An 11,221-nucleotide genomic window follows, 5' to 3' on the forward strand; every position below is an offset into this window, starting at 1 on the left:
GTCATTTCTCTGCTTAAAATATTTAATGGCTCTCCATCAGCTACAGAATTAAGTCAAAACTTCTTATCCTGGCATGCAGACTGTTTACAATCTAGTCACTGATTACCTTTCCAACATCACCTCCTTTGATTTCTTTGCTCCATGGAAAAATCTATTGGATAGGAAGCTTGAAATGTCTGGAAAAGACATAGGGGCTAAGAGCTAAACCTCTTCAAGTATCATACTTTCCAAGTATTAAAGAGACAATGAGAGCTTAAAGTAACATAACAGTAATAGGGACAGTGATGAGAATATGGATTTAAGAAATATTTAGAATACAGGGTAGAACAGAGATGATTTAATGATGAGTTAGATTTAAGGATAAAAAGAAAAAGGCAAAGCTGGGATGATGATGATGATGGTGGTGGTGGCGATGATGATGATGGTGATGATGGCAACATCCAGAGATGTCTGCAACAATAACATTTTCTGTGCACTTACAATATACAAAGCATTATTCTAAAGGTGACATGTGTTAACTCATTAAATCTCCAAATTACTCCTATCAGATAGACTCTGTTTTTATCCACATTTTACATGTAGGAAAACAGAGGCACAGAGAAGTTAAATAACTTGTCTAAAATCACACAGGGAGTAAGAGCCAAATTTGTACCCATATAGTTTGGCTTTGGATCCTGCACAATTAAGCACAACACAAAACTGCCTATTTTGTCTTGTCAGACCAACTGCCATCTCCAAAATATGTCATATTCCTTTGGGTCTTCAAGTCCTCCCCATTCTTTGTGTATGAAATGCCCTTATCTTTTCCTTGGAGTAGAAAACTTCTGTAGGACACAGATCGATTGTTACCTCCCCTGAGAAGTCTCTGTGTTCTCCCCCAAGTGCAGCTATTTACTCCATATTCCATTGTACCATAATACAGTGTGCATAATTCCACTGGTGCATTACATGACGTGGCAATTACTTGTTAATGTGTCTATCTCCCCTAACTATACTGTGAACTGCTCAACAGCAGAACCTGTGTCATATTCATCTCTCAACCCCCAGGCTCTAGGATCCTACTATGGCCTCTGGTTCTTGATCCACAGTAGGCATTCAATGTTTCTTTTTTTTTTTTTTTAATTTTTTTAACGTTTATTTATTTTTGAGAAAGAGAGAGACAGAGCATGAGCAGGGGAGGGGCAGAGAAAGAAGGAGACAGAATCTGAAGCAGGCTCCAGGCTCTGAGCTGTCAGCACAGAGCCCAACACGGAGCTTGAACCCACAGACTGCGAGATCATGACCTGAGCTGAAGTCGGATGCTTAACCGACTGAGCCACCCAGGCGTCCCAGCACTCAATGTTTAAGTGAATGGATAAGTGAATGAATATATGAATAAAAATATGGAGGTGAGAATTGCTCCACACTGCCCTGTACTGATTGGTGATGGTGTGAGCTCTTAATGCAAAACTGGGCCAGAGATGGATAGTAGTGTAGTGATCAGTTTGAGTGGAGAGGTCAGAGATGAACTTGACACTGGGCATGCCTGAAGAGATTAGCAACATGACCTCCAGAATAGCCAAGTAGAGGAATATTTTTCCATTTTTTTGTGTGTGTCTTCTTCAATTTCTTTCATGAGCTTTCTATAGTTTTCAGTGTATAGGTATTTCACCTCTTTGATTATGTTTATTCCTAGGTATTTTATGGTTTTTGGTGCAATTGTAAATGGGATCGATTCCTTGATTTCTCTTTCTGTTGTTTCATTATTGGTGTATAAGAATGCAAACGATTTCTGGGCACTGATTTTATATCCTGTGACTTTGCTAAATTCATGGATCAGTTCTAGAAGTCATTGTTAAAATGTTGATACTACCCAAAGCAATCTACATATTCAATGCAATACCTATCAAAATAACACCAGCATTCTTCACAGAGCTAGAACAAATATTCCTAAAATTTGTATGGAACCAGAAAAGATCCTGAATAGCCAACGCAATCTTGAAAAAGAAAACCGAAGCTGAAGAATCACACTCCCAGACTTCAAGACATATTACAAAGCTGTAATCATCAAGACAGTATGGTACTGGCACAAGAACAGACACTCAGATCAATGGAACAGAATAGAGAACCCAGAAATGGACCCACAAACGTAGGGCCAACTAATCTTTGACAAAGCAGGAAAGAAGGTCCAATGGAATAAAGACAGTCTCTTCAGCAAGTGGTGCTGGGAAAACTGGACAGCAACATGCAGAAAAATGAACCTGGACCACTTTTTTACACCATACACAGAAAGAAACTCAAAATGGATGAAAAACCTAAATGTAAGAGAGGAAGCCATCAAACTCCTAGAGGAGAAAGCAGGCAAAAGCCTGTTGACCTCAGCTGCAGCAACTTCTTACTCAACACGTCTCTGGAGGCAAGGGAAACAAAAGCAAAAATGAACTATTGGGACTTCATCAAAATAAAAGCTTCTGCACAGCAAAGGAAACAATCAGCAAAACTAAAAGGCAACCGACAGGATGGGAGAAGATATTTGCAAATGACATATCAGACAAAGGCTTAGTATCCAAAATCTATAAAGAACTTTTCAAACTCAACACTCAAAAAACAAATAATCCAGTGAAGAAATGGGCAAAAGACATGAATAGACACTTCTTCAAAGAAGACATCCAGGGGCGCCTGGGTGGCGCAGTCGGTTAAGCGTCCGACTTCAGCCAGGTCACGATCTCGCGCTCCGTGAGTTCGAGCCCCGCGTCGGGCTCTGGGCTGATGGCTCAGAGCTTGGAGCCTGTTTCCGATTCTGTGTCTCCCTCTCTCTCTGCCCCTCCCCCATTCATGCTCTGTCTCTCTCTGTCCCAAAAATAAATAAACGTTGAAAAAAAAAAATTAAAAAAAAAAAAAAGAAGACATCCAGAGGGCCAACTGACACGTGAAAAAATGCTCAACATCACTCATCACCAGGGAAATACAAATCAAAACCACAATAAGATACCACCTTACACCTGTCAGAATGGCTAAAATTAACAACTCGGGCAACAACAGATGTAGGTGAGGATGCAGAGAAAGAGGATCTCTTTTGCATTGTTGGTGGGAATGCAAGCTGGTGCAGCCACTCTGGAAAACAGTATGGAGGTTCCTCAAAAAATTGAAAATAGGATTACCCTACGACCCAGCAATTGCACTACTAGGTATTTATCCAAGGGATAAATAAAACAGGTGTGCTGTTTTGAAGGAGCACATGCACGCCAATGTTTACAGCAGCGCTATTGACAATAGCCAAAGTACAGCAAGAGGCCAAATGTCCATCGACGGATGAATGGATAAAGAAGATGTGGTATGTATATACAATGGAGTATTACTTGGCAATCCAAAAGAATGAAATCTTGCCATTTGCAACTACATGGGTGGAACTGGAGAGTATTATGCTAAGCAAAATTAGTCAGTCAGAGAAAGACAAATATCATATGACTTCATTCATATGAGGACTTTAAGATATAAAACAGATGAACACAAGGGAAGGGAAGCAAAAATAATATAAAAACAGGGAGGGGGACAAAACATAAGAGACTCTTAAATATAGAGAACAAACAGAGGGTTACTGGAGGGGTTGTGGGACAGGGGTTGGTCTAAATGGGTAAGAGGCTTTAAGGAATCTACTCCTGAAATCAATTTTGCACCATATGCTAACTAACTTGGATGTAAATTAAGCAATAAATGAATTTAAAAAAAATAGCCAAGTAGAGGATGCTAAAGTCTGAGGAGGCAACTTGGGGAAGTAGACACATTGAGAGCATCTTAAGATCAAGTCTGAAAGGAGGGAAAAAACTGATATTATTCTGGTTTCTGGACATTGGTTTCACCAATTCCCCTGCCATTTACTACCTGGAATATGACTGTCGTTTGCTTATTTCCTCTTTTCCAGAGCTTCTGAAAATATGTGAACTGTGGAAGAGACACCATTACCAAAATCATCTGGAGAAGAAATCAACCAACTTTTGGAACTATCATGTAACAACCATCAAGTCAACATTTCCAGATGGAAGCCAAAATTGCTTGAATCCCCAAATATAATATCTGATCATTCATTTTACTCTCATGGCTGAATGGGCAGGATGCTCCTTTGGGCAGTCTTTATCTTCCATATCTCTCCACCCACTACTGTGGACACCATCTTATAGGACTTTCTAAGATCTTAAATGACCACTGTTTGTGAAAGGACCTTCCTTGTGTGCTTGGCTGCTGGAGCCATTTTGTAATCTGTTTCTCAAACTTTTCAGAAGTAGGTTAGCTCCCTTTCTCTGTGCGCATTAATATCATCTTCCTTTCTCTCCATCGATTTTATCAGTGCTGGCAACAGAGTCGCTTTGGATCCCCATTTGGAACTCTCTTCTGTTGCTGGAATTCTAAGAATTTTTCTGCACAGCCCTCTACCCAAATGCCCCTGTGTAGTAAACATGTCTGTGCAAGAACTAGGGTTTAGTCCTAGTCCAGTGGTTCTCAAAATGAAATCCCTGAGCTAGCAGCATCAGTATCACCTGAACTTATACAACAGAATATTACTCGGCCATCAAACAGAATGAAATCTTGCCATTTGCAACAATGTGGATGGAGCTAGAGTGTATTATGCTAAGCAAAATAAATCAGTCAGAGAAAGGCAAATATCAGATGATTTCACTCATTTGTGGAATTTAAGAAACAAAACAGATGAACATAGGGGAAAGGAAGCAAAACTAAGATAAAAACAGAGAAGGAGAAATATCATAAGAGACTCTTAAATACAGAGAACAGACTGAGGGTTGCTGGCAGGGTGTTGGGTGGGGAGATGGGCTAAACGGGCCCTTAAGAAGGGCACTTGTTGGGATGAGCACTGGGTGTTATATGTAAGCAATGAATCACTAAATTCTCTTCCTGAAAAAAAGAAAATCAAAAGAAAGAAAGAGAGGGAGAAAGAGAGAGAGAAAGAAAAAAGAAAGAGAAAGAAAGAAAGAGAAAGAAAGAAAGAAGGAAAGAAAGGAGGAAAGAAAGAAGGAAAGAAAGAAAGAAAGAAAGAAAGAAATGCCAATTCTCTGGCCCCATCCCAGAGACATGCCAAAGACAGGTGATTCTGAGGTGGCCTAAAATTTGAGAGCTGCTTCCTTCATCAATGTACTCTCCCACTCTCTGAGACAATTTTACACTTTTCTCTCTCCTCCAACGTCAAATAGCCCCTCCCTCAATGCATTTACAACTTCTTAGATTCTTAATTCATTAAGAAAATTTGAAGAGAACTTTCACGTGCTCCCAGCCCCAATTCCCCTGAGGAACCTGTGCCAGTACTCACACGTGGCTCCCTCCCTGCCATGGTGACTGGCCCAGCACTCACCAGTTCTGCAAAGAGGACCCCAGCCCCTCACCTGCTCGAGCTTGTAAGGTCCTGCCTTTGTCCTTCTCTCCCTTCCTACTGAGATGTTCCTGTCAGCGCTGTGTATCTCCCGAGCTCTTTTTAAAACGAAAAGGAAAGAAAAACAGAACTGTTCCCTTAACTCCACATCCGCCTTCAGCTACTGTTCATTTCTGTGATGCCCTTTAAGCAAGACTTCATGGGCTTATCTTTGACACAGTGGCTTGCACACAGGAGGCTCTTAATAATCCACTGTTAAGTGAATGGCTGTGTGAGTACACATGAACCAACTGGGAAGGGGGAAACTGCCATTTCAAGCAAACAAAAGAAAATCTGGCCGTAGGTGCTTCCAGCTTCTTAAGAGGTGGCGTATTCTTTATTACGGAAGAATAGACTTTTATCCTGCTCCCTTCCCACTTAAGAAGACTGATGTGCCAACGAGTTTGATCTTACTCGAGCAAAGACTAATTTCTCAGCCTCTATGGGTACTCTGTGCTACTAAAGGGCAAATATCCTGAGAGAATGGTCTTTTGTTTAGAAAAGAGGCTTAATGAGGTTAAGGATTTACCAAGGGAGGCTTTCAGGAGTTCAGAGCAGTGAAGTGGAGAATAAAACTGTTCTACATTAAAATGAGCGGTGTCTTACTTTGCTCGGGCTGCCATAACAAAGTAAAACAGACCGGGTGGATTTAAATAACAGAAATTTCTTTTCTCACAGTTCTGGAGGCGAAGTCCAAGATTAGTGTGTCAGCAGGCTTGGCTTCTTCTGAGGCCTCTCATCGGCTCGTACATGACCATCTTTTCGCTGTGTCTTCACATGGTCTTTCCTTTGCATATGCCTGTGTCCTAATTACCTCTTCTTATAAGGACACCAGTCATATTGAATTAGGACCCACTTTAATGACCTCATTTTAACTTGATTGCCTCGTTAAAGACCCTATCTTGCCTTCTGTGACTGGCTTATTTCACTTAGCATGAAATCCTTCAGGTTGACCATATGAACCTGGATTTGGTTGTTGCATATGACAGGATTTCCTTCTTTTAAAAGGCTGAATAATATGCCATTGTATGCATATGTTGGAGGAGGTCATCAAGAGGCTGTGACTGTCAGTTGACCCATGAACCGGCCCTGGGCAACTGGAGGCTTCTTACAGCCCTCTCTGGTTCTTACAACGTGGGTTCTGCTTGCCTTCCCTGCTCTCAGAGGCTTCCCCAAGGACATACCCTTGTGATAATGTTGTGCTATTGAGACCATCTGGATGGTATATATGACTGAACCCAGTTAAGCCTCTATATAAACTTTAAGGATTTGGTAGGTGGGTGCAGAAATTTAGTTATCTTGCTGCAGCCCAGGACAAGCCTTGTATGTAAGTTTCTGTGTTTGTTAAATCTGCCACCTACCAATCTGAAGTGGCCTGCCTCTTTTTTCCCTCTCTCCCTGCCCTTCACTATGGGGGCCAATTTCAGATTACACCTGAGGAGCTTGCAAATCAACAATATAAACATTTACTTTATCCATTCAACCATCAGCAGACACTTAGGTAGTTTCTGTATTTTGGCTATTATAAATAATGCTGCAATAAACATGAGAATGCAGATATCTCTTTGAGATCCTGATGCCAATTCTTTTGGGTATATACTGAAAAGTGGGATTGCTGAATTATATGGTAGTTCTATTTTTAATTTTGTTGAGGAGCTTCCATGCTGTTTTCTATAACAGCTGTAACCAGTTTTACATTCCCCACCCCCCCCCCACACACACCATACAAGCATTCCAGTTTCTCCACATTCTCACCAACATTTATCTTTTGTTTTTTTTTGTTTTGGTTTTGTTTTTTGTTTGTTTTTTGTTTGTTTGTTTGTTTGTTTTGGTAATAGCCAACCTCACAGTTGGGAGGTGATATCTCACTATGATCCCAGTATATAAAGAGTCTAAAATAGTCAAATACATAGGAGCAAAGTAGAATGGTGACCACCAGGGGTGGGAGGGAGGAGGAAATGGGGAGTTGTTGCTCAAGAGGTATAAACTTTCAGTTATGCAAGACGAATAAATTCTAGAGCTCTGCTGTACAACATAGTGTCTGTAGCTAACAGTACTGTAATATACACTGAAAAATTTGTTAAGAGGGTAGACTCAAGACTGTTATGCAAGAGTGTAATAAACATGTACCTCATCAGTCCTGTGTTTTGGAGACTGTCGTGGCAGTCTGTTACCTAACTGACAAAGACAGCAAAATATCTTCATGATCTCATGATCAATGTATTTTTTTAAACTCTTATGAAAACTATATAACTTAAATAAAAATCACAAAAATGGTATAATTAACCCTATGTAACCATCTAGTTTTAGACTTTATCAACTTTTCACCACATTTACTGCATCTATTTTTCCCCCAGGTTTTTTAAGAGGAGGATTTTTTTTTTTTTTTTGAGAGAAAGAGAGAGCATGAGCAGGGGAGGGGCAGACAGAGAGAGAGAGAGAGAGAGAGAGAGAGAGAGAGGAAGAGAGAATCCCATGCCCAGCGTGGAGCCCAGCACAGGACTTGATCTCACCACCCCGTGATCATAACCTGAGCCAAAATCAAGAGTCGGATGCTTAAGTGACTGAGCTGACCAGGCACCCCAAGAAGAAGCATGTTTTATCTTGAATCATCTGCTGTGCTGTTTGGCATCGTGCAAGTACTGGTTATCTTAAACTTTGATAAATGCCTTGCTACATATGAACTTTTGGCATTGGTGAGAAAATCAGAGAAATGTGTACTGTTTTTCCCTTATACAGTAACAAAGGATGGAGAGAAGAGAAGAACCACAGAAATGGAATGTAAGGTGGACTGAGAGTTTAGTGGGACCAGGAAGTCTGGGCAAGGAGTGAGCACAGCAATGGTTGCAGCTTGGGGTTTGCAGAAATCTTGGGAAAGGCACTGAACTCTCCACAGTGTAAAATAGAGACTCAAGCCACCTCTGTTTCAACATTAAATATATAAGCAACTATATAGACTAGAGGACTTAGGGACACCAAGATGACAGTCAGCATGTGTTTAGGATGTACACTAATGAAGAAATGGATGATGGAAAGGACCTACTGGTGTGCTACTGAGTACCATACCAACTTTGGTATTTAAGCCCAGAGGGCCATCCCAGAACAAGAGAAAAGCATACTAAGTGGGGCATACGTGTACAATTCCTCTCAGTATGGAGACCTGTAATCTAGAATTTTATCTGATGCTCCTTCACCTGGGTCTGTAGTGAAACTTCATTTGGCTTGGACTTTGCAATCACTGACCCTCAGCTTCTGTTTCCACCTCTGTCACAGCTATGAAGTGGGAAGCTATCTAGGAGGCTGAACTTCCACCTGTTTGTAATGTTCAATTTTCCTCATTTGACCAATTTATCTCCTGTTTGCGAGTAAATACATCCACCATGAGCTCTCAGGAGCAATCCCACCAGATCATGAATATTTTTATTTCCTTTTTTTTAAAATTTTTTTAATTAAAAAAAATTTTTTAATGTTTATTTTCGATAGGGAGAGAGAGAGACAGAGCACAAGTGGGGGAGGGACAGAGAGAGAGGGAGAAACAATCGGAAGCAGGCTCCAGGCTCTGATCTGTCCACACACAACCCCACGCAGGGCTTGAACTCACAAACTGTGAGATCATGACCTGAGCCGAAATCAGATGTTCAATGGACTGAGCCACCCCATGAATATTTTTATTTCTCATCTTTACTGAACCAAAAGTGATACATCAGGCTTCCTAATATAAAGTGTTAGGATGAAATATCCAAATAGAAGCACAATGTGTCCAAGAGGCAGGTGGGGGCCATAACAGGGGTATTGGTTTTTACAGGTTTTTTTTTCCCCCATGATTTTCAGGCTTTCCTACTTGGGGCTATAAGTCCATAATCAGATGTGTGTTTGTCTGATTTTGAAATCCAAAACCGATTCCTTCCTACAGAAACCCTAGTTTCTGAGTAGCAGCCCATTTGCACATCCATCTCAAGTTGGGGAGCCAAAGGCTTGTGACAAGGTTTCCCGGACGACGCTCCTGGCTAACCTGCCACAATTACAATCCATGGGGAAAACCAGAAATTCCAGTGCCTATTATGTTGTTCCAATGCCCATGAATTGGGTTGGGGGACTGTCTGAAAACAGTATTTTTAGTTTGGCAGTAGTTTATAGTGTCATTTGGCAGGAAATGTCTGAAATTCAGTTATTCAAATTCACTTTTTAAGCCAGTCAGTAGAGCCTGTGTAGAGGATCAGATTGTACAGATGGAATTCTTGGCAAAATCTCTGGAAACTTCCAGGATTATCTGATTCTACAGGGGTCTGTGTCTTTCACTGCCCTTGACTATTTTGCCAGTCTGTAGAAACTGAAGTTAACCTGTAAAAGGCTGACAGAGATGCAAATAATTCCCACCTAAGAAATGCAAATGAATTTTGTCCAATGAGGATGTATTGATTTCTACTTAGTGCAAGAGGCCAGTTTTGCCTCTATCAGCAAATTCAATTCAATATTCCAGATTACCTGTAGATATGTTTTCCTTGGAGTCTCCTTAGAACGAGTTTTTTATTTTTATTTATTTTATTTATTTATTTTTAATGTTTATTTATTTTTTAGAGAGAGAGAGAACATGAGCAGAGGAGGGGCAGAGAGAGAGGGAGACACAGAATCAGAGGCAGGCTCCAGGCTAGGCTCCGAGTTGTCAGCACAGAGCCTGACACGGGGCTCGAACTCACGAACTGTGAGATCATGACCTGAGCCAAAGTCGGACACTCAACCGACTGAGCCACCCAGGCGCCCCTCCTTAGAACGAGTTTTTATTTCTTACTAGTTTCCTCATTAAAGAATGAGTAAAATAAAATCTTTGACACGTACTCATTTCATATTTGTATGAATCACATTTTTTTTTATTTTTTAATTTTTAAAATTTTTTTTAACGTTTATTTATTTTTGAGACAGAGAGAGACAGAGCATGAACGGGGGAGGGTCAGAGAGAGAGGGAGACACAGAATCCGAAGCAGGCTCCAGGTTCTGAGCCATCAGCCCAGAGCCCGACACGGGGCTGAACTCACGGACCGTGAGATCGTGACCTGAGCTGAAGTCGGATGCTTAACCAACTGAGCCACCCAGGTGCCCCTGTATGAATCACATTTTTAAAAATTACCTTTAACACCTTGGTTCTCTAGCAACTTAGTTCATCCCCAAAAGCGAGGTCAAGGAGCACCTGGGTGGCTCAGTTGGTTAAGCTTCCGACTTGTGCTCAGGTCATGAGCTTGCAGTTAATGAGTTGGAGTCCCACATTAGGCTCTCTGCTATCAGCGTGAAGACTGCTTCAGATCCTCTGTCCCCCTCTCTCTCTGCCCCACCCCACATCCACTTGCATCCTTTTTCTCTCTCTCAAAAAATAAATTAAAAAAAAAAAACCTCAAAAGTGGGGTTGACAAGGAGTGAGGGGAGAACCCTGAATTTTTGACTGAGTATTTACCCAGAAGTGACTAGTGGAATGAGCTACTTGAAAAAATAAGATAATATTTACCCTTATTCCTGGATATAGAGGTTCTAGATTTGGGTTGATTTCAGTATAGAGTTATAAAAGCATTTTATGTTTGTATAGGCAAATTTGAGGACTGCTGTGATTCTCCTTTTTTTTTTTAAATCCTACCATTTTAACTTGTTCACTTATATAACAAAAAAAAATGGTAATAACAGATGTGCTAGGTTTAAGAAGCAGGATGGAAACTTGAACACCATTGGATATCACTCTGTCTCTGTCTCCATCTCTGCGGCCCGCCCCCCCTCACCTCTCCAGCACCTGTTCCCGTGTTAATTTCACTCTGCCAGGCTGCCTTCTCCATCAGTGGT

This window comes from Prionailurus viverrinus, chromosome B4, assembly GCF_022837055.1.
Source record: "Prionailurus viverrinus isolate Anna chromosome B4, UM_Priviv_1.0, whole genome shotgun sequence".
In the NCBI taxonomy this organism is placed as follows: Eukaryota; Metazoa; Chordata; class Mammalia; order Carnivora; family Felidae; genus Prionailurus; species Prionailurus viverrinus.